The sequence below is a fragment of the Manis pentadactyla genome, chromosome 6 (assembly GCF_030020395.1).
Source record: "Manis pentadactyla isolate mManPen7 chromosome 6, mManPen7.hap1, whole genome shotgun sequence".
Classification (NCBI taxonomy): Eukaryota; Metazoa; Chordata; class Mammalia; order Pholidota; family Manidae; genus Manis; species Manis pentadactyla.
The window spans coordinates 7914279-7942224 of NC_080024.1; the positions used below are offsets into that span (position 1 = coordinate 7914279).

Here is a 27946-nt window from a genome sequence, read left to right on the forward strand (position 1 = left end):
TCACTCTCCACAGCGAGGGCAGCTGCTTTCTCCTCCCGCTGCTGCACCCGAGTCGGCAGCTCTGCCAGGAGCCGGCGTTCCTGTCACCCTGAAATTTCACTTGGGGGTCCTCACAGGTAACGTCATCTCCGAGGCCCTGAGGTCAGCTCTGGGACAGCTAGGTAAGATTTATACTGCTGTTCAGAGTTTAGTTTGTTAACTACCTTGCGTCTTAGTAATTGAATAGTGTATACATTATATGACGATTTAGGAAAATGACTGTTCTTGTGAACAAAAGCAGCAGGCTCTGTGCTCAGATGGGGTGGCAGGGAGCTCTGGGCAGTGGAGTAGCATTTCCAGGAGTGAAGCCTCAGAGGGCCGGCTGGAAATGGGCATACGAATCACAGTTTCATAGAGGTAATGGTGACACCCCACTTCCCTGCCAAGATGAAATATGAAATGTTAGGGAACAAATATCCACATTTATTTCAATGAAAAATAAATGGTCCATGGCTAACCTCCATCAATGCTAATAAAAGTATTTCTTTACCCTGGACAACAAGTGCTTATATAAGATACTTGTCTGCAAATCAACCTATACATATACAAGCTAGCGAACACATTCACAATCAGAAGTTAAATCTTGATTTATTAACTTATCCAAAAATTAGTAAGAGATTCACTGAACTACTTATTCAATTTTGTATATTAAGCTGAGAAAAATTGAAGCCTGCTTTTTTATTCAAAGTACTTTATAGTTAAATTTATTGATAATTGATAGGCCCTCCCTAACCTCCAAAAACACAAGACAGCTTGTGCATTTGGTCCCTAATAAAAGCTCATTTGAATTGCAGTGAGGTGGGGCCAGAGAAACAGGCTGCGCACCACAGCTCAGCTCCTCCCACCTCAGGAATTTGCTGCGGCTACAACAGCTTCCCTACAGGCAACTCACAGGCAAATTAAGAATATTCTGTTATAGACACTGAGAAGTGACTAGTGGTTACCATAGTGGAGGAGCTGGGGTGAGCGGGGAAGGTGAGGCGGATAAAGAGGCACAAAAATTCTCAATCATAATATAAACTGGTCATGGGGATGATGGAATAGGGTGGAGGATATAGTCATTGATTCTGTAACATCTTCCTGTGTTGACAGATAGTAACCACACTAGTGGGGTGAGGATTTAATAATATGGGTAACTGTTGAACGACCATGTTATATATTTGAAACCAATATAAAATTGTCTATCAATGATACTTCAATTAAAAAAATACTATGTTAATGTAAAATGCATAAATGTGAGAAAACAGACATGAAAATCATGACTAAATTGATACTTCATTAAGAAAGTTTTATCCTGAGGCTCTAGTTCAGAAAGAGATGATATTTGCCAGTGCCTCAGTTTCTCTATCCCGCAAATGAGATCATCTTGCCATTTCCTTTAAAATCATGACTTACTGATTGAGGGAACTTCTTAAGCTCTCTGATTTTGAAAAGCCATTTATTATATTGATATTATCAAGTCACTGTCATGGTTTCTGTAAGAAACACTAATATCAATGAATAGGAAATGGAGGCAACATTAGGACTCTTGAGATGTAAAGAGCAACAGTAAAATGAGCTGTACTAGATGAGTTGGAAAGTGCAATTTAACAAAGAGAAGCAAGAGCTTAATTCAATACTATTCAATCCGTTTCCAGCAACGCTTGGGAAACGATACACAGAGGGAGACTTGGGTAGGCAGAGGAAACTACTAGATGCGGTGGGAAATGTAAGCAGAGAGCCTACCAAAAATGATGCTTGCTGATAGCAGGGCCCCTGTTCCCCCTTCTTCAGCTGGTGCCAAGTGGATTGAACCAGCTGAGGATGTTTAAGAACTTTTTCAAATTGGCAAACGTAAGAGACATTCCGTAGTTGTAGCTTAAGAGTTACAGCTTATCCTATCTGAAGAGAGGTGACTACTTTCCATGAGTTCCCCTGAATAAGTGGGGAGACCTGAAGTCGCCTCTCTCCCATGCGCACAGCCGAACGCAGTGGCGACCCAGGGCCAGATGCACAATGTGAACACAGAGCACGAGCCACATCACTGACGTTCCTCAGGTGCTTACGAATTCCAAACAAAACAGGTTTTGAAATCTGTGGTGCGAAGTAAGGAGGTGATGGATAAGGAAGTGCTTTAAAAAGAAATGGCTCATTAGGGTGGGTTTTAAATACCATTGCCGGGAGGAATTTTACTAAAATGACTAGTCTTTCTGTACTTCAGCAGAATGCATCAGATTACTAAAGTGAGAGCTCAGTGATAACTGATTACTTCAAGAAATTAAGAATGCCTCATAAAAAAAGGCACTTGAGCTGAGATGAAGTTAGATGTTCTAATATGAAGCTTCCCCATAGTAGCTCGGTGATCTTATGACACTACAAGATTCTTAACTGGAGGCTTTAGATACATAATACTCCAGACAAACCAGATTCTAAGCAACTGGCCTGAAAACAAAGCTAAGGTTGACCACTAAATGCATTTGAAAACTCAGATTCTTACAGATATAATGCCAAGAGCAGAGTGTACTCAAGTGGTTTTACATATGACAAGTGAAGGTATCGAATGTGTTTTCCACTTGAAATAATTATAAGACTTCTACCAGCAGTTTAAATTTGAGACACCTTCTCAGAACACTGAATTGTAAATCTCACTCTTTGTAAAATAAGGGAAAACCACCCCACATGGGAGAGAAAGGGTGCACAAGGTGACCAGGCGGGCAGGGCAATCAGCATATTCCCCTCGTGGAAGGGAGCCTTGCCGTTCTTGCAGCTTTCTTACGATGTGCCCTGGACTGCAGGTGGAAGTAGGTTCTGATCCGCGAGGGCTCATCGTGATGCTGAGAAGCTGCTCTAGACAGCAACTTCCTCATTCACAGAGAGCATGCTGGGGTGGCAGCTGGCTTAGCGACCGGCCCAGCTCATTAACTAACCGCATGATGGAAACCAGAGAAACCACAACACCGTTTACTTCCTTGATTCTTCTAATCCATTGCTCTAGCTGCTCAAAGCACTTGCGTAAACTTATTCTGAAGTCTAAGTGAAAATAGCAAGATATATGGCGATGATGTCAAAGTTGCTCTGTGAAAAGCCAAGCTGATTAAAATATATAACACGCAGAATCAGAGGACACTTGGAGGCTCAATAGGACCTAAGTGAAAGCTTTTGTATGACAGAGGGAGGCAGCCGACATCACAGCAGTGTCCAGACACCGTGCCTCATACAGACAAGAGGACTTGGGTAACGTGAATAGCGGTTTCTTCTAAATAGGGGTCATACGAGGCTGTTCAGGAGATGGCGGCACTCAGGGGAACAACAGACCCAGGACTAAGTCCGTGTGCGCCCCCCCACCCCCACCACAAAGAGTGGGGTGTGGCTGGGTAACAAGAAACCACCACCCCAGCACTGGAAATGCCCCTGACACAATTGTATTTTTTTTTTACATATCAGCAAGAAGGTCATAAGGAAAAGCTATTCAGTAAACCTCATAGGTTCTAAAATAATGTTTAGAAGAACCTCAGCATCCCAATAGGACCTAGATGAAGGAAATTTGAAAACTAAGAATTTGTCAGTGTTTCTCAGCCCTCCGCGGTGGTGCGGGGGTGGGGATGGGGTAGGAATCTGAATTTGGGTTTTCAGGAAAAGCCTCCCAGACTGGCTGTTATGGGAAGTCTGCGCTGGGAACAGCCTCCCTCCCCTCCGTTTACCCACGGAGGGTGTCCAGCTTCTCTTCCCCCTGCTTTCCACCCCAGCTCCATCCCGACCACCTGCGGTCTATGGCTCTGGCTCTGACCAGGCAACACCTGAGGAACCTCTACTCTAGAAGACTGGCTTGCATCAGTCTAGTCTGCCTCTACTGTATGACGACTAAAGCCAGCTGACATGCATTGACTCTGCACTAGCACTTTTCAGGGCTTATTTCATTTGATCCTCACAACCACCTGAAGAAATGGGTATTTATATTCTTTCTTTACAGATGAGAACACTGAGGCCTAAAGACATCAACCAACTTGCCCAATGCCACAGAGCTGGAAGTAGAGTGCGGTGGCAGAACTCAAACCTAGGCAGTCAGATTCCTGAGTTACTTTCTCAGTGTTTGGATTCAGCCACTCACTGTTTCAACATTCAGCAAGTATTTGTCATTTCCTAGGGTCTCTGTGGGGTACAGAGAGGCTTCCATGCTTGGACCCATTGTTCTCTGTCATCTTGGACTTGGAGTGAGGATATCGACAGCACACATGATCAAATGCACACATGACATGAGACAAAAATTGGATCCAGGGCCCCATGGAGCTGCAACAATAAGCTGACCTGCCAAGCTGGTATCTATTAGGGATGAAGATAGCAACTCAGCCTTGGCGCTACCAAAGCCCTCTCCCCACCAAGCAAGATTTTCTGGATAGACTTACTCCACATAGCTGCAGGACAGGCTAGTGGATCCCATGTAGACAGGAAAGAAGGAGAGGAAACTGTCATCCTTTGTGTCCATTACGTGCCAAAGATCAACCCACAGGTCTCACAATTCTATTTTTATAGATGAAGAAATGCATGTAGTAATGCGAAGGAAACTGTAAAGGTAGACTGGGGTCTCATTGAGCACGGCTTTGAATAACACTATTAGCAACTTAACTTTATTAGTGATGGGGAGATAATAGAAATGTTTTTCAAAAGGGATCATGGAAAAGTATAACTGGGTTCAGCCACTTTGAGAGCAATTTGGCAGTATCTAGTAAAGACGAGACCCTTACACCCTGTGACCCTGTAAGTCAAGGTGTGGGTGTGTTCTTCAGAGGAGTGCTCACATGCATGTGGTAGCTCTTTGCTGAGCTGTGAAAAATACAGCAAGAACTTGTCCCTCAGAAAGGAACAAACAAAAACAAGGTGGTTTCACCTTACAATGGAATCCCATACAGCAGTTACATGGATGAACTGGGCTGGCTTTTAAGCGTATGATAAATCTCTAATATGTAATGTCAAATGGAAAAATTAAGATGGTAAAATGATTTATGGTATTCTGCTATTTAAGTAAAATTAAAAACCATAAACATATAGACATTATAAAAGCATAGAATCTTTCATGGAATTCTATACAGCAACTTTAGTATAGAGGCTGATATTGGGGATGGAGGAGAGGGAGATAGATGAAGGGATAGATCCACAGCAGTCTGTATATTCATTTCTGCTCTTTCTGGAAGTTTGAAATACTCCCTAATTGAAAAATTAAGTGATCACATCCTTGCATGCCCCAAGCCCTGTGTTAGGAAGATGGTCTGGTGGCCACGTGCAGGACAGGCTGGGAGGGAAGAGGCAGAGGATGGGCAACAGCAGGGAGGGGAGAGGAGGCTTATGTCAGGATGTGGAGCAGAAAAGGAAATGAAGGGGAAGATGAAAGTGACTTTCAGAATGAAGAGCCACAGCATCTGGAAGATGATGATAAAGTATGAAGAAGGAAGAATCCCACGTCATTTAGCAGTTTAATGAATAGGGGGACCTGGAAAGCAGGCAATTCACTAACCTCACAGCTTTTGTTAGGGTCCCCACGTGACTGGAACGCCCATACGGAATAGGTATCACATGTGCTGGACCCTGGGCGAGCACTGCTTTAGTTTACAGCAGTGGGGAATTGACCCGTTCAGAGCAACTGACTCTTGCACGTGGCAGAGTCAGGACCCCAACAAAGGTCCCTGATTCTAGGATGGGTGATGTTTGGCTAAGCCCAAATGTGTCCTTGACCTAGAAATTAATGAGGTCCATAGCCTACCTGTTCCTAGTGCCTCAAAGCTCAGCTCAAGTACAGGAATGCCAAGCCCTTTTGGTGACTTACTGAATTCATGTGGCAGTTTCATTTCTCATTGTGAAGCAGTAAACAGGCACTCTGAGTGACCACGTACATAATCAAGAGGTGTGATGTCACTTCTCACTTAAGATGTTCTGATGGCTTCCCTCCTTTCTCAGAATAAAAGTTAATGTCCTTCTAAGACCCTAGGTGGTCTGATCTTAGCTACCTTCTCTGACCCCATATCCTGTTCCCTCCCTGTTTCTTGTTGGTCCTAGAATACCCCAAACAAGTTCTTACCTCAGGGCCTTGACATCTGCTGTCCGCACTGTCTACCATGGGGCTGCTCTCTCATGCCCTTCCTACCTTTTTGTTCTTCAAGGCACTCACCGTCATTCAACATACTATCTCTCTATTTGCTTATTTGTTGAAGGTCTGCTTTTCTCCCAACAGAGTATCTATTTTGCTTACTGCTATATCCCTAGGGCCCAGAATAGCGCCTGATGGCTTCAGGTCAGGTAATTCCTCTCTACAGAAATCAAGTACAAAATGTGACAAATTTATGAAAAACAGTAACTTCAGAGCACTGGAAAATGACCAAAGGCAGGCAACAACTTGAGAAGTGTTTACTCATTGGGGAAGAGCTACAATCAGGCAAGAACAGTGTATTTATGGTCTACTTGTCTAGGGGAGTTTCTATCTATTTTGGGCCATGAAAACCCGCAGCTTTACTGGCTGAAAGTGTGGGCTTGGCAGAGGACAAGTAGCAGAGCATCTGAAGTTGAAGGGGGATATCGGGAAAGAAGGGAGCCATAGAAGGACTAATATAATAAAATCTCCATATATCCCCGAATGACTGCTAAGGTACAGGTGCATGCAGAAAACCTCAGGGAACCCAAAGAAAATTAAAAGCCTGGGGAAGCTTGCAAACTTTCTCTGCTTTTCAGTGCATTCCTCAACTTACACACAACTCAAGTGGTGGAAAGTGGAAACTCTACTGACTTGAGGAATGTAAACATAATCTCTTCCCAAATCTCTGACTGACAGTTAAACTATGCAGGGAGACACATGGGGTGGGGGAAATAATAAGCAGAGACACCACTGGCTGAGTACTACAGGGATGAGATATTTCACATTTAGAGACCAGTCAAGTTAACTGCTCACGGAAACAATCAAAACAACAACACTCAGGAGAACAAAACAAAGTCCAGAATCACTACAACTTATTATCTGCAATGCCTTGTTTTTAATAAAAGGCATTACCAGACATGGCAAAGAAACAGAAAAGTGTGACTCATACTCAGGAAAAATAAAGTAGCCAATAGAACTATCTTTAAGTAGGTCCAGATACTGGATTTAGCAGACAAAAACTTTAAAACAGCTATTACAGAAATGTTTAAAGAATTAGAAGAAAATGTGCTCAAAAGTTAAAAGATGCTAAGAGTGAAAAACAGGAAATCTTACCAGGGAAAAGGACACTTTAAAAAGGAACCAAATGGAAATTCTAGAGCTGAAAAGTAAAACTGAAATAAAAAATTCAGTGGATGGGATCAATAGCAGATATGAGATGGAAAAAGAATCAGTCAACTGGAAGATGGATCAATAGAAACTCGTTTAAAAGAACAGAGAGAAAAAACAGTGAAGGAAAATGAAGAAAGCTTCAGCCATCTGTCAGATAATATCAAGTATTGCAATATAAGTGTCATTGGATTTCTATGTGAGGAGAGAAAGAAAGGGGCAGAAAAAAATACCTGAATAAATAACGGCTGAATACTTTCCAAGTCTGGTGAAAAACTAACTTTCAGACCCAAGAAACTCAATGGATACTAAAACGGATAAATACAAAGGAAACTGCACCTAGACACATCATAAACAAATTGCTGACAGCCAAAATTAGAGAGAAAATCTTAAGTAGCTGGGGAAAAGCAATATCCCATATAGGGAAACAATGATAAATGATACGACTAACAGCTGGCTTCTCATCAAAAACAGAGGAAGCTAGGAGAAAAAGAATGATATATTCAAAGTGATAGAGAAACACCTGTCTATATCCAGGGAAACTATCCTTCAAAGATGAAGGTGAAACAAAGACAATTCCAGATTTTAAAAACTCAAAGATTTTGTTGTTAACAGAACTGAGTTACCAGAAATGCTAAAACAGTGCTTCAGGGAAAGGAGAAATGACATCAGATGATAACTTCACTCAGGAAGAAATGAACAGCACTGGAAACAGTAAATATGTGGGTGGATACGTAGATGTATTCTTTCCCCAAATTTCTTTAAAAGACATATGACTATTTAAAGCAAAGACTCACAACATTGGGTTGATAATAAATATAGATGTAGTATATATGGCAACAAGAGCACAAAAGAGGAACAGAAATGGAGCCATACTGGTGCAAAGTTCTTCTATTTTACCAGAAACAAATCAACTATTAATTCAAAGAAAGTTTAAAAGTAAAAGAAGCATATTGCAATCCCTAGAGCCAACATAAAAAGAAAAAGGCAAATGCAGTTTAAAAGCTATAGAGTATTTAAAATGGTCCTCTAAAAAATACTTGTTCAATACAAAAGAAGGCAATACATGTGTTTGTTTAATATAAAGAAGGCAGGAAGAACAGGAACAAAGAGATGACATAAATGAAAACAGGTAGCTAACAGCAGAATTAAAATCCAACCATATCAGTAATTACGTTCAATGTGAATAATATTAAACAAAACAATTTTGAAAAAGAACAAAATTGGAGGATTCATATTTCAAAACCTACTATAAAGGTACAGTGATTAAGATCATGTGGCACTAGCAGAAAGACAGACATATGTATCAACTGAACAAGAAAGAGTCCAGAAATAAATACTTATATTTATGGTCAGTTAACATTTTTACAGAGGTGCAATTTGATAAAGTAATTCAATGGGTCAAAGCATAGTCTTTTAAACAAATGGTACTGAGGCAACTGGATATTCACATGCAAAACAATAAATTTAGATCTTTACCTCACACCATACACAAAAATTAATGAAAGATGGCCTAGATCTAAATGTAAGAGCTAAAATTATAAAACTCTTGGAGGGAAAATCTTTGCAGCATTGGTTTAGGCCAGTGGTTTCAACTGGAGATGATTTTGCCTCCCAGGGGACATTTAGCAATGTCTGGAAACATTTTGGTTGTTGCAACTTTGAACCGGGGTGTATAATACTGGCATCTAATGGGTAGAGGCCAGAGATACCGTGAAACATTCTACAGTGCACAGGATAGCCCCCACAGCAAAGAATTATCTGGCCCAAAAATGTCAGTAGTACCCAAGTTGATTACCTCTGGTTTGGACAAAGAGTTCTTAGCTACAACAACAAAAGCACAAACCATATAAGAAAAACAAAGATAAATTAAACTTCATCAAATAAAAAAAATTCGTGCTTCAAATGACGCCACTAAGAAACTGAAAAGGCAAGCCACACATTTTGTAGAAAATATTTGCAAATCATATATCAGAAAAGGGACTTATATCCAGAATATATATAAGAACTCTCACAGCTCAATAATAAGACAAACAAACCAATTTTTAAAATTGGCAAAATATTTGAATACATATTTCACCAAAGAAGACATACGAATGACTACATAGAACTAAAATGCTTCTGCATAGCAAAGGAAACCATCAACAAAACAAAAAGGGAATCTACTATCTGAGAGAATAGGTTTGCAAATGATATTATCGATAAGGGGCTAATATTCAAAATATATAAAGAACTCATACAACTCAACACCGAAAGACAAAACAATCCAATTAAAAAATGGGCAGAGGATCTGAATAGACATTTTTCCAGAATAGACATACAGATGTTCAACAGACCCATGAAAAGATGCTCCATATCACTAATTATTAGGGAAATGCAAATCAAAACAACAATGAGATATCACCTCATACCAGTTGGGATGACCAACATCCAAAAGACGAGAAACAACAAATGCTGGCGAGGATGCGGAGAAAGGGGAACCCACCTACACTGTTGGTGGGAACGGTAAATTGGTCCAGTCACTGTGGAAAACAATGTGGAGGTTCCTCAAAGAAACTAAAAATAGGAATACCATATGACCCAGCAATTATTACTGGGAATTTAACCAAAGAAGAAAAAAATCACTAATGTGAAAAGATATATGCACACCTATGTTCACTGCAGCATTATTTACAGTAGTCAAGATACGCAAGCAACCCAAGTCAAGGTATGCAAGCCCATCAACAGATGAATGGATAAAGAAGATGTGGTACATATAAAAGATAGAATATTACTCAGCCATAAAAAAGAAGGAAATCTTGCCATTTGCAACAATGTGGATGGACTTAGAGGGTATCATGTTAAGCAAAATAAGTCACATAAAGACAAATACAATATGATTTCACTTAAACATGGAATCTAAAAAAACAAAACAAACAAAAACAAATAGACCCATAAATACTGAAACAGACTGTTGGTTACCACAGGGAGTGGTGGGGGGATGAGTGAAATAGTTGAAGGGGTTAAAGAAGTATAAACTTCAAATTATAAAATAAATTAGTCATAGAAATGGAAGTTTAACAGAGAATATAACCATAATATTGTAATATTTTGATATATGGTAACATGGGATAACTACACTTATTGGGTGAGCATTTAGTAATGTACATAATTATTGAGTCATTATGCTGGGTATCTGAAACTGATATATAATATTGTATATCAACTATATTCCAATTAAAAAGAAGTCAAGAAAAAAAAAGAAGATCTATGAATGTCTAGTGGCATGGATTGAATTGTGTATCACAAAAAGATATGTTGAATTCCTAACCCCAATGCCTCAGTGTGATGAGAAAAACAACTTGTTTTTCTGAGTTGCTGCCTGCCTAGGTATGGCAGTATGACAACCCTGCTCACATCAGAGTCTGGACATTTAGATAAGGACTTGCATTTAGGAAGCCCCCACAAGTTCCTGCTTTGCTTTCCTTGGGGCATCTTTTAAAATAACCACTTAAGAGTTAAGCCCTTGAAAAGTCAGTGACCTCCACCCCCACCCCCCTATAAGTCATAGGTGCCGCTCCCCACCCTGTTCTGGCTCCTGCTCACTCGCAATCTGGGATAGGACAGAGGACTGCCCTTCCCTGGCTTACTCCTTGCTCCCCACAATCCTCTTCTGGGATTTGTAAATAATAAATCTTGTGACTCTACTTCGTTTGGGTGGATGCGTTAAAACTGTGCCTTCAGTCAAATGACCCTGTGGGTCTCATTTTCCAAAGTGGGAGGTCAGATGCTGAGGGAGCTCCCTCCTGACCCTGGGTGGTGGCTTGTGTCTCCTCATTCAGCAGGTTGTAATCTGCATGGTCTTATTTCAATATACCAGCTCCAGCACTTCAACACACTCAGAATGTGACCTTCATGGGAACAGAGTTGTTGCAGATGCAATTAGTTAAGATGAGGTTATACCAGAGTAGGGTTGGCCCTTAATCCAATATGACTGGTGTCCTTCCAAGATGTTGCAAAGACACACTAGGTGCGGCAAGCCAGGGATTTCCAGCAACATCAGGAGCTAAGAGAAAGGCATGGAACAAATTCTCCCCTAAAGCCTTGAGAGAACATGGCCCTGCCCACACCTTAATTTTGGACTTCTAGCTTCTGGAACTGTTAGACAATTAATTTCTGTTGTTTTATGCCACCCAGGTTGTAGTCCTTTGTTATAGGAGCCCTAGGAAACTAATACAGCTAGTAAGCATATGAAAAGATGCTCAACATCATTAGTTATTAAGGAAATACAAATTAAAAACAATGTCTAATATAAATGTATGTTTCTAAATAATAAAAACATGTATAAAATAACACAATGTAATATCACTTCACACTAAAGGATGGCTATAAAAGATAATAACAAACATTGGTGAGGATGTGGAGAAACTGAAACCCTCATAAACAGCTGGTGGGAATGTAAAAATGGGTTCAGGCACTTCAGGAAACAGTTTGTCCATTACTTTAAAATTCTATGTTTATGCCATATGACCCAGGAATTCCACTCCTGGGTAACTATCCAAGAGAAATGAAAACAGGACCACACAAAGACTGGTACACAAATGTTCACAGCAGCATTACACATAAGAGACAAAAAAGTGGAAATGATGCAAATGTCTACTGACCGGTGAATAGACAAACAGTGGTATATCTACACGATGGAATACTATTCAGCAGTGAAAAGAAATGACCTGCTGCTACATTCTGTAATACGGTTAAACCTCAAAAACATTAAATGAATGCCACTCGATGCAAAAGGCTACATACCACATGAAATGTCCAGAAAAAGCAAATGTACAGAGACAGAAAGCAGATTAGTAGTTGCTGGGAGCTTGCACAGAAGTGGACAGGGATTAAGTACAAACAGGCATAAAGGACCTTTTGGGGTGATGGAAATATGTATTCAAAAATTGAATTGTGGGGATTGAAGTGCAACTCCACACATTTTTTTACTAGAAATCATTGTACACTTAAAATAGATGAATTGTATGGTATGTAAATTATACCTCAATAAAACTTTAAAAATATGGAAAGGTGGAGCCAACATGGCGGCGTGAGTAGGACAGTGGGAATCTCCTCCCAAAAGCATATATACTTTTGAAAATACAACAAACACAACTAGCCCTAAAAGAGAGACCAGAAGACGCAGGACAGTGGCCAGACTGCAGCTACACCAGCGAGAACCCAGCGACTGGTGAAAGGGGTAAGATACAAGCCCCGGCCCTGCGGGACCCGAGCGCCCCTCCCCCCAGCTCCCAGCGGGAGGAGAATAGGCAGAGCGGGAGGGAGACGGAGCCCAGGACTGCCGAGCACCCAGCCCCCGCCATCCGGGCCAGAGCGCAGACACAGTACGTGCCCAGGGGGCCCTGGATACTGGGGGAACAGGGAGTAAGACCTCTGAGCGGGTGCCGAAGCTGATGCCCCTGTGACAAAGAAAAGCGGGGGCTTTTTGAAAGTCTTAAAGGGACAGGGACTTAACAGCTTGACGGAAACAACCCAGGTCACAGTACAGCAGCTGGAAATTACAGAGAAAACCGGGTGCACTAACCCCCTGGGCAACAGCTCTGAGACCCCTCACGGAGGCAAACAGTCAAGCAGCCCCCCCATCCATTACCCCACCGGGCGCTGCGAAAGCAGAGAAGCAGCCTGAGACAAATTCCGCCCACAGAAAGGGAAATTTCTCCCTTCCGGCCAGGCAAGACACAAAGACCCACTCTACACGCAATTACCCAACACAAGCCACTAGGGGTCGCAGTTGTCCCAGTAAAGAAAGGCCAGTAGCAAGTGAAAATTTTGGCCCTCCCAGCTGACAGTCAATAGCACCTGTCAACATGAAAAGGCAAAAAAATATGATCCAGGCAAGACTAACCCAGACAGCTTCGGCATCTACTACATCTTCCCCTGAGAGGGAATCTGGGGAGATAGATTTAGCCAGTCTTCCTGAAAAAGAATTCAAAACAAAAGTCATAACCATGCTGATGGACTTGCAGAGAAATATGCAAGAACTAAGGAAGGAGAATTCAGAAATAAAACAAGCTCTGGAAGGACTTCAAAACAGAATGGACGAGATGCAAGAGACCATTAATGGACTAGAAAACAGAGAACAGGAACACAGAGAAGCTGATGCAGAGAGAGATAAAAGGATCTCCAAGAATGAAAGAATTTTAAGAGAGCTGAGTGACCAAAAGAAAAGGAACAATATAAGAATCATAGGTATTCCAGAAGAAGTAGAGAGAGAAAAGGGGATAGAAAATGTCTTTGAAGAAATAATTGCTGAAAATTTCCCCAAACTAGGGGAAGAAATGGCCTCTCAGACCACAGAGGTACACAGAACTCCCATGACAAGGGATCCAAGGAGGGCAACACCAAGACACATAATAATTAAAATGGCAAAGATCAAAGACAAGGACAAAGTATTACAGGCAGCCAGAGAGAAAAAAAAGGTTACCTATAAAGGAAAACCCATCAGGCTATCATCAGACTTCTCAACAGAAACCCTACAGGCCAGAAGAGAATGGCATGATATACTTAATGCAATGAAACAGAAGGGCCTCGAACCAAGACTACTGTATCCAGCACGAATATCATTTAAATATGAAGGAGGGATTAAACAATTCCCAGACAAGCAAAAGTTGAGGGAATTTGCCTCCCACAAACCAACTCTACAGGGCATCCTACAGGGACTGCTCTAGTTGGGAGCACTCCTAAAAAGAGCACAGAACAAAACACCCAACATATGAAGAAGGGAGGAGGAGGAATAAGAAGGAAGAGAAATAAAGAATCATCAGACTGTGTTTATAATAGCTCAACAAGCGAGTTAAGTTAGACAGTAAGATAGTAAAGAAGCTAACCCTAAACCTTTGGTAACCACAAACTTAAAGCCTGCAATGGCAATAAATTCATACCTTTCAATAATCACCCTAAATGTAAATGGACTGAATGCACCAATCAAAAGACACAGAGTAATAGAATGGATAAAAAATCAAGATCCATCCATATGCTGCTTACAAGAGACTCACCTCAAACCCAAAGACACGCACAGACTTAAAGTCAAGGGATGGAAAAAGATATTTCAAGCAAACAACAGAGAGAAGAAAGCAGGTGTTGCAATTCTGGTATCAGACAAAACAGACTTCAAAATAAAGAAAGTAACAAAAGACAAAGAAGGACATTACATAATGATAAAGGGCTCAATCCATCAAGAGGATATAACCATTATAAATATATATGCACCCAATACAGGAGCACAAACATACCTGAAACAAATATTAATAGAACTAAAGGAGGAAATAGAATGCAATGCATTCATTCTAGGAGACTTCAACACACCACTCACTCCAAAGGACAGATCCACCAGACAGAAAATAAGTAAGGACACAGAGGCACTGAACAACACATTAGAACAGATGGACCTAATAGACATCTACAGAACTCTACATCCAAAAGCAACAGGATACACATTCTTCTCAAGTGCACATGGAACATTCTGCAGAATAGACCACATACTAGGACACAAAAAGAGCCTTAGTAAATTCCAAAAGACTGAAACCCTACCAACCAACTTTTCAGACCACAAAGGCATTAAACTAGAAATAAACTGTTCAAAGAAAGCAAAAAGGCTCACAAACACATGGAGGCTAAACAACACGCTCCTAAATAATCAATGGATCAATGACCAAATCAAAATGGAGATCCAGCAATATACGGAAACAAATGACAACAACAACACTAAGCCCCAACTTCTGTGGGACACAGCAAAAGCAGTCTTAAGAGGAAAGTATATAGCAATCCAAGCATATTTAAAAAAGGAAGAGCAATCCCAAATGAACGGTCTAATGTCACAACTATCGAAATTGGAAAAAGAAGAACAAATGAGGCCTAAGGTCAGCAGAAGGAGGGACATAATAAAGATCAGAGAAGAAATAAATAAAATTGAGAAGAATAATTCAATAGCAAAAATCAATGAAACCAAGAGCTGGTTCTTCGAGAAAATAAACAAAATAGGTAAGCCTCTAGCCAGACTTATTAAGAGGAAAAGAGAGTCAACACAACTCAACAGTATCAGAAATGAGAAAGGAAAAATCACGATAGACCCCGCAGAAATACAAAGAAATATTAGAGACTACTATGAAAACCTATATGCTAACATGTTGGGAAACCTAGGAGAAATGGACAACTTCCTAGAAAAATACAACCTTCCAAGACTACCCAAAAAGAAACAGAAAATCTAAACAGACCAATTACCAGCAACGAAATTGAAGCGGTAATCAAAAAACTACCAAAGAACAAAACCCCCGGGCCAGATGGATTTACCTCGGAATTTTATCAGACATACAGGGAAGACATAATACCCATTCTCCTTAAAGTTTTCCAAGAAATAGAAGAGGAGGGGATACTCCCAAACTCATTCTATGAAGCTAACATCACCCTAATACCAAAACCAGGCAAAGACACCACCAAAAAAGAAAACTACAGCCCAATATCCCTGATGAACGTAGATGCAAAAATACTCAACAAAATTTTAGCAAACCGAATTCAAAAATACATAAAAACCATCGTACACCACGACCAAGTGGGATTCATTGCAGGGATGCAAGGATGGCACAACATTCGAAAGTCCATCAACATCATCCACCACATCAACAAAAAGAAAGACAAAAACCACATGATCATCTCCATAGATGCTGAAAAAGCATTTGACAAAGTTCAGCATCCATTCATGATAAAAACTCTCAGCAAAATGGGAATAGAGGGCAAGTACCTCAACATAATAAAGGCCATCTATGATAAACCCACAGCCAACATTATATTGAATAGCGAGAAGCTGAAAGCATTTCCGCTGAGATCGGGAACTAGACAGGGATGCCCACTCTCCCCACTGTTATTTAAAATAGTACTGGAGGTCCTAGCCATGGCAATCAGACAAAACAAAAAAATACAAGGAATCCAGATTGGCAAAGAAGAAGTCAAACTGTCACTATTTGCAGATGACATGATACTGTACATAAAAAACCCTAAAGACTCCACCCCAGAACTACTAGAACTGATATCGGAATACAGCAAAGTTGCAGGATACAAAATCAACACACAGAAATCTGTGGCTTTCCTATATACCAACAATGAACGAACAGAAAGAGAAATCAGGAAAACAACTCCATTCACAATTGCATCAAAAAAAATAAAATACCTAGGAATAAACCTAACCAAAGAAGTGTAAGACTTATATTCTGAAAACTACAAGTCACTCTTAAAAGAAATTAAAGGGGACACTAACAGATGGAAACGCATCCCATGCTCATGGCTAGGAAGAATTAATATTGTCAAAATGGCCATCCTGCCCAAAGCAATATACAGATTTGATGCAATCCCTATGAAACTACCAGCAACATTCTTCAATGAACTGGAACAAATAATTCAAAAATTCATATGGAACCACCAAAGACCCCGAATAGCCAAAGCAATCCTGAGAAAGAAAAATAAAGTAGGGGGGATCTCACTCCCCAACTTCAAGCTCTATTATAAAGCCATAGTTATCAAGACAATTTGGTACTGGCACAAGAACAGAGCCACAGACCAATGGAACAGACTAGACAATCCAGACATTAACCCAGACATATATGGTCAATTAATATTTGATAAAGGAGCCATGGACATACAATGGCGAAATGACAGTCTCTTCAACAGATGGTGCTGGCAAAACTGGACAGCTACATGTAGGAGAATGAAACTGGACCATTGTCTAACCCCATATACAAAAGTAAACTCAAAATGGATCAAAGACCTGAATGTAAGTCACGAAACCATTAAACTCTTGGAAGAAAACATAGGCACAAACCTCTTAGACATATACATGAGTGACCTCTTCTTGAACATATCTCCCCGGGCAAGGAAAACAACAGCAAAAATGAACAAGTGGGACTATATTAAGCTGAAAAGCTTCAGTACAGCAAAAGACACCATCAATAGAACAAAAAGGAACCCTACAGTATGGGAGAATATATTTGAAAATGACACATCCGATAAAGGCTTGAAGTCCAGAATATATAAAGAGCTCACACACCTCAACAAACAAAAAACAAATAACCCAATTAAAAAATGGGCAAAGAAATTGAACAGATGGTTCTCCTAAAAAGAAATACAGATGGCCAACAGACACATGAAAAGATGCTCCACATTGCTAATTATCAGAGAAATGCAAATTAAAACTACAATGAGGTATCACCTCACACCAGTAAGGATGGCTGCCATCCAAAAGACAAACAACAACAAATGTTGGTGAGGCTGTGGAGAAAGGGGAACCCTCCTACACTGCTGGTGTGAATGTAAACTTGTTCAACCATTGTGGAAAGCAGTATGGAGGTACATCAAAATGCTCAAAACAGACATACCATTTGACCCAGGAATTGCACTCCTAGGAATTTACCCTAAGAACGCAGCAATCAAGTATGAGAAAGACCAATGTACCCCTATGTTTATCGCAGCACTATTTACAATAGCCAAGAATTGGAAGCAACCTAAATGTCCATCGAAAGATGAATGGATAAAGAAGATGTGGTACATATACACAATGGAATACTACTCAGCCATAAGAAAAGGGCAAATCCAACCATTTGCAGCAACATGGATGGAGCTGGAGGGTATTATGCTCAGTGAAACAAGCCAAGCAGAGAAAGAGAAATACCAAATGATTTCACTCATCTGTGGATTATAAGAACAAAGGAAAAACTGAAGGAACAAAACAGCAACAGAATCACAGAACTCAAGAATGGACTAACAGGTACCAAAGGGAAAGGGACTGGGGAGGATGGGTGGGTAGGGAGGGATAAGGGGGGGCAGAAAAAGAGGGGTATTAAGATTAGCATCCATAGCGGGGTGGGAGAAAGGGGAGGGCTGTACAACACAGAGAAGACAAGTAGTGATTCTACAACAGTTTGCTACGCTGATGGACAGTGACTGTAAGGGAGTATATAGGGGGGACCTGGTATAGGGGAGAGCCTAGTTAACAAAGTATTCGTCATGTAAGTGTAGATTAATGATTAAAAAAAAAAAAGCAGTTCCTATGTGGTGACCTCTAATGAGTTCTACACAATGATATAAAGGGCATATAAAAGTGTAGGCAAAGGGTCTGTTTGTGTTTATACAGAGGATCAAAGCCTAATTTGGCTACCCCGAAAATGAACTAAGATACGATATGAAAAAGAACTTCCAACATCAGCACTCTCGGGAAGACTCATGACAGAAGATGATCAGCAAAAAAAAAAAAAAAAAACTCCAACAAAGATCCACGCACTGTCAGAGGTGAAGATGCACTCATCCCACCAGTTCCTGGACTTGCCATGGGAATGATGGAGATATCTAAGCTGGCCTGTGCAGACAGTAAAACAAAAATTGGACTGGATCTATACTGTTGGAACTCAACCAAGAATTAGGAGAAGTGCAAATTGTAGCACTCCAAAATCTTACAACCACAGACTATTTATCGTTAAAAGAACATATGGGATATGAACAGTCCCCAGGAATGGGTTGTTCTAGTTTATCTGAATTCTCTCAGACTGTTTAAGTTCAGTCGGACAATATCCACCATATCATAGATAAGTTTTCACAAATGCCTAAGGTGCCTAACTGGTTTTCTTGGTTTCACTGGAGATGGCTGGTAATTACAGGTATGCTTTGGTTAGGTAACTATATTCCTATTATGTTAATGTGTGTGCACAATTTAATTAGTAGTTTAAAACCTATCCATGCTGAAGTTACTCTACAAGAAGATATGTCAAAGAAATAATCAATCTTCCCAGGTTTTCTTCTGCCTGCTACTTCTATAGCTTTTCTTCTTCCTACCTAATCACAACCTTTAAATAGAACTCGTGCCACATGTCGAATTTACCGAGTATCATAATTCTTCCAAGTGGTAAAGACACCCCAAGACAAATGCTGGGCATAGAAGCCACAGGGCATAAATATGCAAAGAAGTAAAAAGCTAACCTTTTCAAACAATAAGGCTTCTCTCTCACTTACCAACTTAACATTTCCCTGTATGGCCCCGGAAGATGACTGGTTAGCCAGAGACGGGTAAGATTCCTCAAGGGAGGAACAACCTAAGACAGGCACAGTCGCAGGGGGCCATGTGGTGAGAAAATGGGGAGCAGCAGAGGTGAGGCTTAGAACCTCCCCCCTCATGTTCTGAGAGAAATCTCCTGCATACATGGATGTTTATTGCCCTCGTCTAGCTCGGATTAACACATAGTCTACAGGCACACACCTGATCATCTACATTTGCTCTCTTACAACACTAAACTCTGTTTTCTACCTTTATCTCGTATCTACCTACCACTTCAGCATTTTATTAAAAATAATAATAATAGAGAAATGTGGTATCCACATATAAATCAAGTTTAAAAATCAAATGAATATTCATATTTGAACTGACTGTGTATAGTTCATAATGCATGAACAAAACCGAAAGCTTCTGTGATGACTGCCCTTGTAATGTTCACCATGTAACTTATTCACTATGTAAGAATTTGTTCTCCATGTAAGAATTTGTTCGTTATGCATCAGAAGATTGGAGACTGACGAAAATTAGGCTTGGGATGGATTAATGATTGTGCATTGAGTATTGACCCCCCTATACAGAAATTTATTGTGGTTAACAACTATTTGATCAATAAATATGAGAGATGCCCTCACAAAATATATATATATATATATACACACATATATATATATATATATAAACACACTTCCAATTGTAAAATAAATAAGTAACCAGGATGTAATGTATAGCATAAGGAATATAGTCAAAATATTGTAACAACTTGGTATGGTGATACCTGGTACCTAGAATTATCATGTATATAAATGTTGAATCACTGTGTCGTACATCTGAAACTAATGTAATGCAATACTGTTGTCAACTACCCTTCAATAAAAAAAAAAACAGAATAACAAAAAAAAAAAAAAAAAAAAAAAAAAAAAACTTAAAAAATATGAATGCACTAAGTAAACACAAAGACAGAGATTGTCAGATTGGATAAAGGAGCAGAATCCAGCTATATCTGGTCTAGAGCGGAAGCACTTTAAATTCAAAGACACAGATAGGTTGAAAGTAAAAGAATGGGAAAAGATATGCCATGTAAACAGTAGGCATAAGAGAGCTGGGGTGGTTATATTAATAACAGATGAAATATACTAGGAACATTACTAAAGACAAAGAGAATATTTCATAATGTTAAAGGGGTCAACACCTTTATGTGGGATGATATAACAATTACAAATATATATGCTTAAGCCAAAATAACTCTGAGGGAAATGAAGCAAAACTGATGGAATGAATGGAAAGGAAAAATAGGCGAACCTACAATTACTATCAGAGATTTCTAGATTTCTCTCTCAGCAACTGGTAGAAAGTGGACAGAGAAATCAGTGAGGATATAGAACAGTCTCTGGCATGTAACAGGTGCTTGATAAATATGTTAAATAGACGAATTCTTGCTAAGTCAGTTTTTTGAAGATTCCCAGAGCTTGATCGCCTTGGGCGACGCAGCAGAAAAGCAAAAAGCTTTTCTTGCTAAGTCAGTTTTTTGAAGATTCCCAGAGCTTGATCGCCTTGGGCGACGCAGCAGAAAAGCAAAAAGCTTCTACTACTGAACACGGACTGTGCACAGCAGGCCCTCCGCCCACACTTCACAGACATTAATTTCCTCCTTACAACACTGCTATCTGGTTGTTAGAAAAAAATAAGTTTTGACTTAAGAACTGAGTTAGGCTAGGACAGTATGAGACTGAGACTGAAATTAGGCAGTTGGCTTTTCCCATTCAGTGAGGTTTAGATGGTAATGTCAACTTAGATTGCTAATGCTCTAAATTCAATTGGAAATAACTTATTTCTTAATTTATTGTCTATTTGCTTTGCAACCACAATTATTTTGTCTTGTATACAAAGGCTATCTTAAAATGGTTTGTTCTGAGAAAAATCTCACTGTGGTGATGGTCTGGCACCAGCTCACCCAACTGAGGCCAGCCCACCCCTCGGAGGTTCGCTCTGCCAGCCCTCCCATGTGGAGGTGCAGTCCATTTCCCTCAGCCCTTTACTCTGGGCTGCCATGACTTTGACCTCTCAGGTCGGAGGTCAAAGTAGGATGTGGCAGAAGTGAGGCTCTGAGCGTTCCAGGGCCTTAGCTTCAAGAGGCCTGGCAGCTTCTGCCTTCACCCTCTCGGACCTCGGCCAAGACTGTGCTGTGAAGAAGCCCAGCAAGCTCACTGGAGGTCAGAGGCCACGTGGAAAAGTACGCCAGCTGCCTGACGGTGAGGGAGACCTCCAGCCAAATGCAGCCACAGGACTGAGTCCAGGCAAACCAGCTGAGGCCCTGCTGCCCAGCTAACACACAGAATCGGGAGGAAAGACTTGTTTTCGAAGCCACTAAAGATGTGGGGTGGTTTGTATCAGTTAGCAAAGGCTAACTGGTGCCCTCGCAGATGTAACATGGAGCAATGAGCCAGACTCAGGGCACATCACACTGTATGATCCCTTCTCTATAAGTTTCAAAAACGGCAAGAATTAGTGAAGGGCTTCTGAGAGGCAGGTTCCAGTGAGCTGGGTGGTGGTTACACAGGTGTGTGCGCTTTGTGGAAATTCTCTGGGGCTTGAATAGATGAATGTGCCCAGTTACATTGCTTGGGAGGAATTCTCCACAGAGAGAAACTGTCAGAGCTCCTGCCCAACATTCTTCTGTGGGAATTTACTAAATTAGTGAATCCCTATTCAGCAACCAGTGTGTGCCCCCCTGTGGGGGAGCCCTGGGGAACAAAGAAGACACCAGCCTGCTCTAGTGGCACTTAAGAGTTCACTACTGGAGACTAAAGGCAGTGCGACTAAATAGCAGTGGTGAAAAAAGAATCAATCACAGAAGATAATTTCAAAATAAACGACAAAGCAGCAGGCAAGCAGCTGCTGGAGGAATTACATAACTAATTATCTGTAGCTTGTCTCCCACATGGCAACATTAACTTTCACTTTGCTTCTGTTTTCTTCTATTTCAAGTGAACTCCCTCTGCTTTTTCCTTTAAAGATTTGACTTACATCTCTGACTACTTTCGGCATCAGATCATTGCTTAATTAATACACCATGCCCCACAGCTGCTCAATAAATGTCTGTCAGTTTTGTAGTTGAGTATGGTGCATTGCTCGTTTGTTCACTATTAATAGAAAACTGCTTCTATTTTTATGTTTCCTATAGCAGATATATTCAATATTTATATAACTAATACATTCTGGCACACAGAATTTATATACTATCTGTCTCCATTTGAGTCAAACAGACCCTGAGCCCTTGCACCAAGTCACAGTGATGCAAGCAGGGCCTCCGTCACTACCTGGAGCACAGACGCCTGGAATTCTGAATACGAAGGGTTGGCTGGTCAAGTACTATTTCTTCTCTAGCCATATTTCCAGACCTAAGACACTGTTTTGTCTTTGGATGCAAAGTGATAGTGATTCAATTGAGTAAGTAGAAACAAGCTTATTTATTAAATAAAAATTTTGACATGAAATAATGCAGAATGTACTTAACTATAAGGATTTATTGAATAGGTCAAAATTAGTAATACATATGCCTCACTACATAAAACATACTAATATTACAAAAACCTGTGATAACAGGAAAATACCATGTATTGCTTTGGTATTTGTAAAAAATCAGATAAGAGGAAAAAACTTAATGTAGAGCATTGGCTGACTTCTGCATCTGTTTCTGTGGAAACAGATGGTGGACAAACAGGGTTTGTACATGCCTCAGAATCATGAGGTGTCTCCAAGCCCTTCACCTTGTTTTGAGCCATCTGATGTCTATTTCCATAGAAACTAGAGTGGAAATGAGGGCAGTAGCCATGAGTCAGCCTGTTGGGTGGTTCATCCCAGCCATGGTCTGAGAACACAGGAGCTGAGTTATAGAAATAAACGAATTTAGAAGCAGAAAAAAGCAAAAGCTTTCATCAGGAAACAACGGTTTCTTTATTGACTTGGTTAAATAATGGAGAGAGCCTGCAAGTAACACAGACATCTCTTTGCTAATTAGGTAACAGGGATTAAGAGCACATCTGCACAATGCCAGGTAGGCTGGCCACAGCAGGTGACCCACCAGATGTGACTCACGGAGAACAGCTTGCCACCGGCTCTTCAGACATGCCCTCTGAGGCAGCTTCAGGTGGGTCCACAGTCTCACAGGTTATGTGGCCCGAGGTGGCTGAAGAGCAAGGAGTCGTGGCGCAGGCACTCAACAATATGTCTTTGTCTGTGGAATGCAAGGTCACTTGAGGGAAGCCTGGTCAGAAACTGACTGGTTCTAGGCTCCATCATTTTCTCTTCTAGCCAGATAATGGCATGCACCTCCCTATATAAAATCAAGTTTCACCCTACACATGACATGCCCCCACCCCAAGCTGCTGTTCCCCACTTTCATTAAAGGCATCACCATCCTCCCAGCTATCTGGGGTCCAAGGTTACCAGCCTTCTGCTCCTAATGACATGCTCTGTTGGTTCCCAACTCCCGCCGGTTTTGCTTTCAGGAGTGCCCCCTGCAGAACACCTCCCTGCCACTGGCCACGCTTGGCCTCCCCACTGAAGGGGGCAGCAGCACGGAGGTCAGGCACATAGGCTGTCCCACCAGCCTGGGTTTAAATCTCAGTTCCACCAGTTATGGCCATGTAACCTTGAGCAAGTTTCTGAACCTCTCAAGTTTTCTCACCTAGTCACCAGGGCTAATAATAGAATCTACTTGACAGAAGGAGTTTGTGAAACAAATGGAAAAAAGCTTGTAAAGCGCTTGGCCCAGTCCTGCACACAGTAAGCACTCAGAAGATACCGTTAGGTAATTTCAAGCTTTCTGGATCTCCAGTTAACTTGAACACTGACACCAGATTAATCTTCCTAAGGCCTGGCTCTGTTCGTATATCCTTCCTGGGCTCAATTTTCAGTGGTTATCAATTTTCTGCAGTCTCGCTCTTTAGCCATAGCACCTTTCCAGCTTTGTCTCCCACCCTTCCCTTTGCAAACCTCAAGCTGAGGCCAAAGTGAGCCATCCTTGGCTGGCATTGGGCCTGTGATCTTGGCTCGTGCCATTCCTCAGCCTGGTGCCCAGGCTCTCTGCAACTGAAGCCTGGAACTCAATGGCTCAAACACCTTGCTTACCTGCTAAGTTTGTTCTTTAGTTTTTCAATAAAAGTTCCTTTGAAAAGACCTGGCCTTTATCAGTTGGGGTGAGAATGAAGGGAACCAGTGTGGGTCTTACGACTGGATGATGAGATACAACGATGGCAGGAACTGTGGCAGCCCTGGAACCCGGGCAGCAGCAGGACCCAGGAGGGATACAAGGAGTGGGGGAAACGAAGGTTTCCTTCACACCCCAAGAGGCCATTTCAGGGAGAAGAGGGAGATGAGGCTAGAGCTCAGGCTGTGAAGTCTTGTGTATCACCCGTGTCTGTTATTTTCTCTATCCTGATGCCTCGACATCTGGGGCCTTGCTGACCCCGACAGGACTGTCCCTCCCAGGGCAGCCAATTCCTAGAGAGCATAAACGACTCACTTGGGAGCAAACCAGCCAACCCAGAGCCCACCCCAACCACCTGGCGTATGGGGCTCTCACACTCTGGGCCATTACCCACAGGCCCTGTCGGCAAGGGCTATGTGCCAGGCGGCCCCTATGCCTCAGGGCAGTGGAATTACTCATACCAGCCAATCCTAAACCCGCTTACCCTGCCTTGTCCGTTCCTTCCTGTGGAAACCATCGTACAGGCTCCCTTCTCGCCCTCCCCCTCTGAGCTTCCCAGTGTCCCTCCCTCAGGAGGTGGCATGAGCCTGCCTCCTGGGAACCCTGAGTAACAAATTATCTTTTCAAAGACACTCCTCTCTTGATCTGTGGGCCTTACTGAACCTCAAAATTTCTATTAATACACTATATTTAAAAATACCTAAGGCCATATCCTTATCTAAGGCTCCACTACGGCACCCACGCTTCCACCAGAGCCGGAGATGGGGTGCCAGCTGCAGAAACACCGTGGTTCCCTGCGGCCAGGCATGTGGGCCTGAGATGACAGCAGCGATACTGACGATGATGAGCGTCTCATCGCAACAATGACAGTGGGAGCGGGCACCCAGCAGGGCCGTGGCAGTGTTCCAGGAACGGTGTGTGCCAAGTGCTTCGCTGTTGATCATCCCTCAGTGATGCCAGAACATACTGGGATGTAATTAAAGCCACTGATTCAGTTCTACTGCCTGAGCAGCCTTTCTTTGGATACTAATGTTTCTACCGAGGTCCTTGTATTGGTAAAATGCACCTAAAGAGTATCATATTAAGTTCTACCTCAAAAATTAGTAATATGAATTTTTTTTGAAAGGAACAAGACCCAGTTTTCTGCTTTCTACCCTGACACTTTAGGAAATAGTTAAAAAAAATAAATAAAAGATAAAGAAAAAGTGTAGCCTTCCTGTATCATAGTCAACCACATGAGATAGTCACTGGGTATGAGTTTATGGGGAGGCTAGCAGGGGGTCAACTGCAGACCCATCCACCAGCCACCCTCCTTCCTACACCTGACCAGCTTCATTTCCATGAAATATGTGCAGATGCCACTGGGCCAGATGGCATGGGTGGGGGCAGAAGAAATGATAAAACAAAACTAATTCTAGCCCTTAAGAAAAGAGGAAACCATCTTTACCTATTTTATGAAGTCAGAGTAAAGTTTAATACCCAGACTCATAAAGACTGTACAAAACAAAACTGTAAAACCAAAGACCAAAACTGTAAGACCAAAATCAAAGTGTGGTCTGGGGAAACTTCAGAGGCCTTAATACCTTTCCAGGGGTTCTATGAAGTCTAATCCATGTTCATAAGAATATACTAGTACTACTACTATTATTATGTATCACACATAATTTACCTATATTTTTATTATAATTTATGAAATATAAAAATACATAATTATCTTAATAGTAATAATATTTGCCTTTTCCACTCTTATTTTATGATACAGTGAAGTTTTCTAGAGGCTACATGACATGTGATGATATCACTCTGATAGCTAATAGAATGTATGTTTGAGTATTCTTGCATTTTCTAGAAATTTCTAAGGTTCAGGATACAACTGTGCATTTTCGTAACTAAGTTTGCTCTCAGGACTTCCACTGTTTTTACTAGCTATCTTTGGTTATATTTATTATAACTGATATAACCTCATTATCATCCAATAAATTATTGTTTTGAAAACTTCAAGTATTCCTTGTTTAAATGTGGAAGTAGACTAGACATACTTATTTTGCAATAGTATTTTTATATTTTTTTGTTAACTTCTAATTTTAAAAATTTTCTCTAAAAATGATACCATTTTAAACCATAAGAATCATTTATTCTAAAATAAAAGAAAACTTATTTAAAATACCCTTTTCGTATATTTTTCAGGGTGGATCATTGGCTTAAAAAAGGGAGATCAGAGGACTCACTTTCTCAAACCACAGCTATACCGTATACAGGAAAAAATGCTGAAAAAATGAAACTGACTTATCAGAAAGTTCTCTGACTCCTGGAAGGGAGGAATCTATTCCAAAGAAGCTGGGTCAGACTGCGAAGGAACGGGATTACGATGGAAGTGATCTTTCCCAAAATATGATAAGTTCCTTGAAAGTAAAAAATTGAAAATTTGTCTAACTTTTCAAACAAATTAAAAAAGCCACCGAAGCTATGTGATGGGCATACAGCAAATCTCTGTATTTTTTTTTCCTGTAAACCTAAAATTATTTCCCCTCATAAAATTATTTAAAACACGAAACAAAACCACTGAAGAACCTTGAAAGGTAAGTTATTGTATTGCTTTGGCTGAAGAAACATACACAACAGCCTGGTAGAGCTTGACACTGCTGAACGTCTGCTGGATGGAAAACTGTGGATGGAAAGTCAGCAAAAGAGATGACAGCCTGCTGCTTCCCAATGAAACTGTAGCTTGTTGAATCAAAGATTAAGCTGCAAACATGAATGCTGAGTGAATATTTCATTTTTAGAAGTATGCCTGGACTTGCTATTTGACTTGTAGTCACACAGTAACATCAAAGATCTTTTATGTAGATGGTTGGCAATAAAACACAAGTGATGCTGGCTGAAAGATTTAACATTCTGAAAACCTTTACTGACTTTCAATTGTTCATCCGGGAACAACTGTACTGACATCTGCCCAGGTGGTATGAAAGCAGCAGAGGATAAAACCACTGCAGCCTGAGCATCCCTCAGGGCAGGGCTGCCAAACTCTACTGGCAGTCACACTATTCTCTACTGCTACCGCAGGCAGGCAGGCCGACAGACAGACAGACAGAAAGATGATAGATAAATAGGTAGATGGTAAGAGTTTCATTTGAGGGTACATTTGATGAAGCAGCAGAAATTAATCTGATTAAATCTTGATTCTTGTGGCCCATCTTGTTAACATTCTGTGTAACAAAATGGGATGTACATGATGGCTGTGTTTAGGAAAAGCATTAGTAAGATGACTTGCCAGCTAAACTAGGCACTCTTTTGAAGGAACACCATTTTTACTTGAAAGAATGACAAATTATGGTTATTCAGGCTTGTGTATCTGGCA

At 41.0% G+C, this 27946-nt stretch overlaps 1 protein-coding gene and 1 long non-coding RNA gene across 5 annotated transcripts in view; one reads left to right on the plus strand and one right to left on the minus strand.

Annotated features, from left to right (window-relative positions):
• On the plus strand, positions 1-27779 carry LOC118925979 (uncharacterized). Its single transcript, XR_008998149.1, has 2 exons — positions 1-161; positions 26776-27779. It is a non-coding gene; the product is annotated as an uncharacterized LOC118925979 (long non-coding RNA).
• Positions 1-27946, minus strand: part of ARMC9 (armadillo repeat containing 9) — a 162330-nt gene that overhangs the window by 30458 nt on the left and 103926 nt on the right. The window lies entirely within an intron of this gene.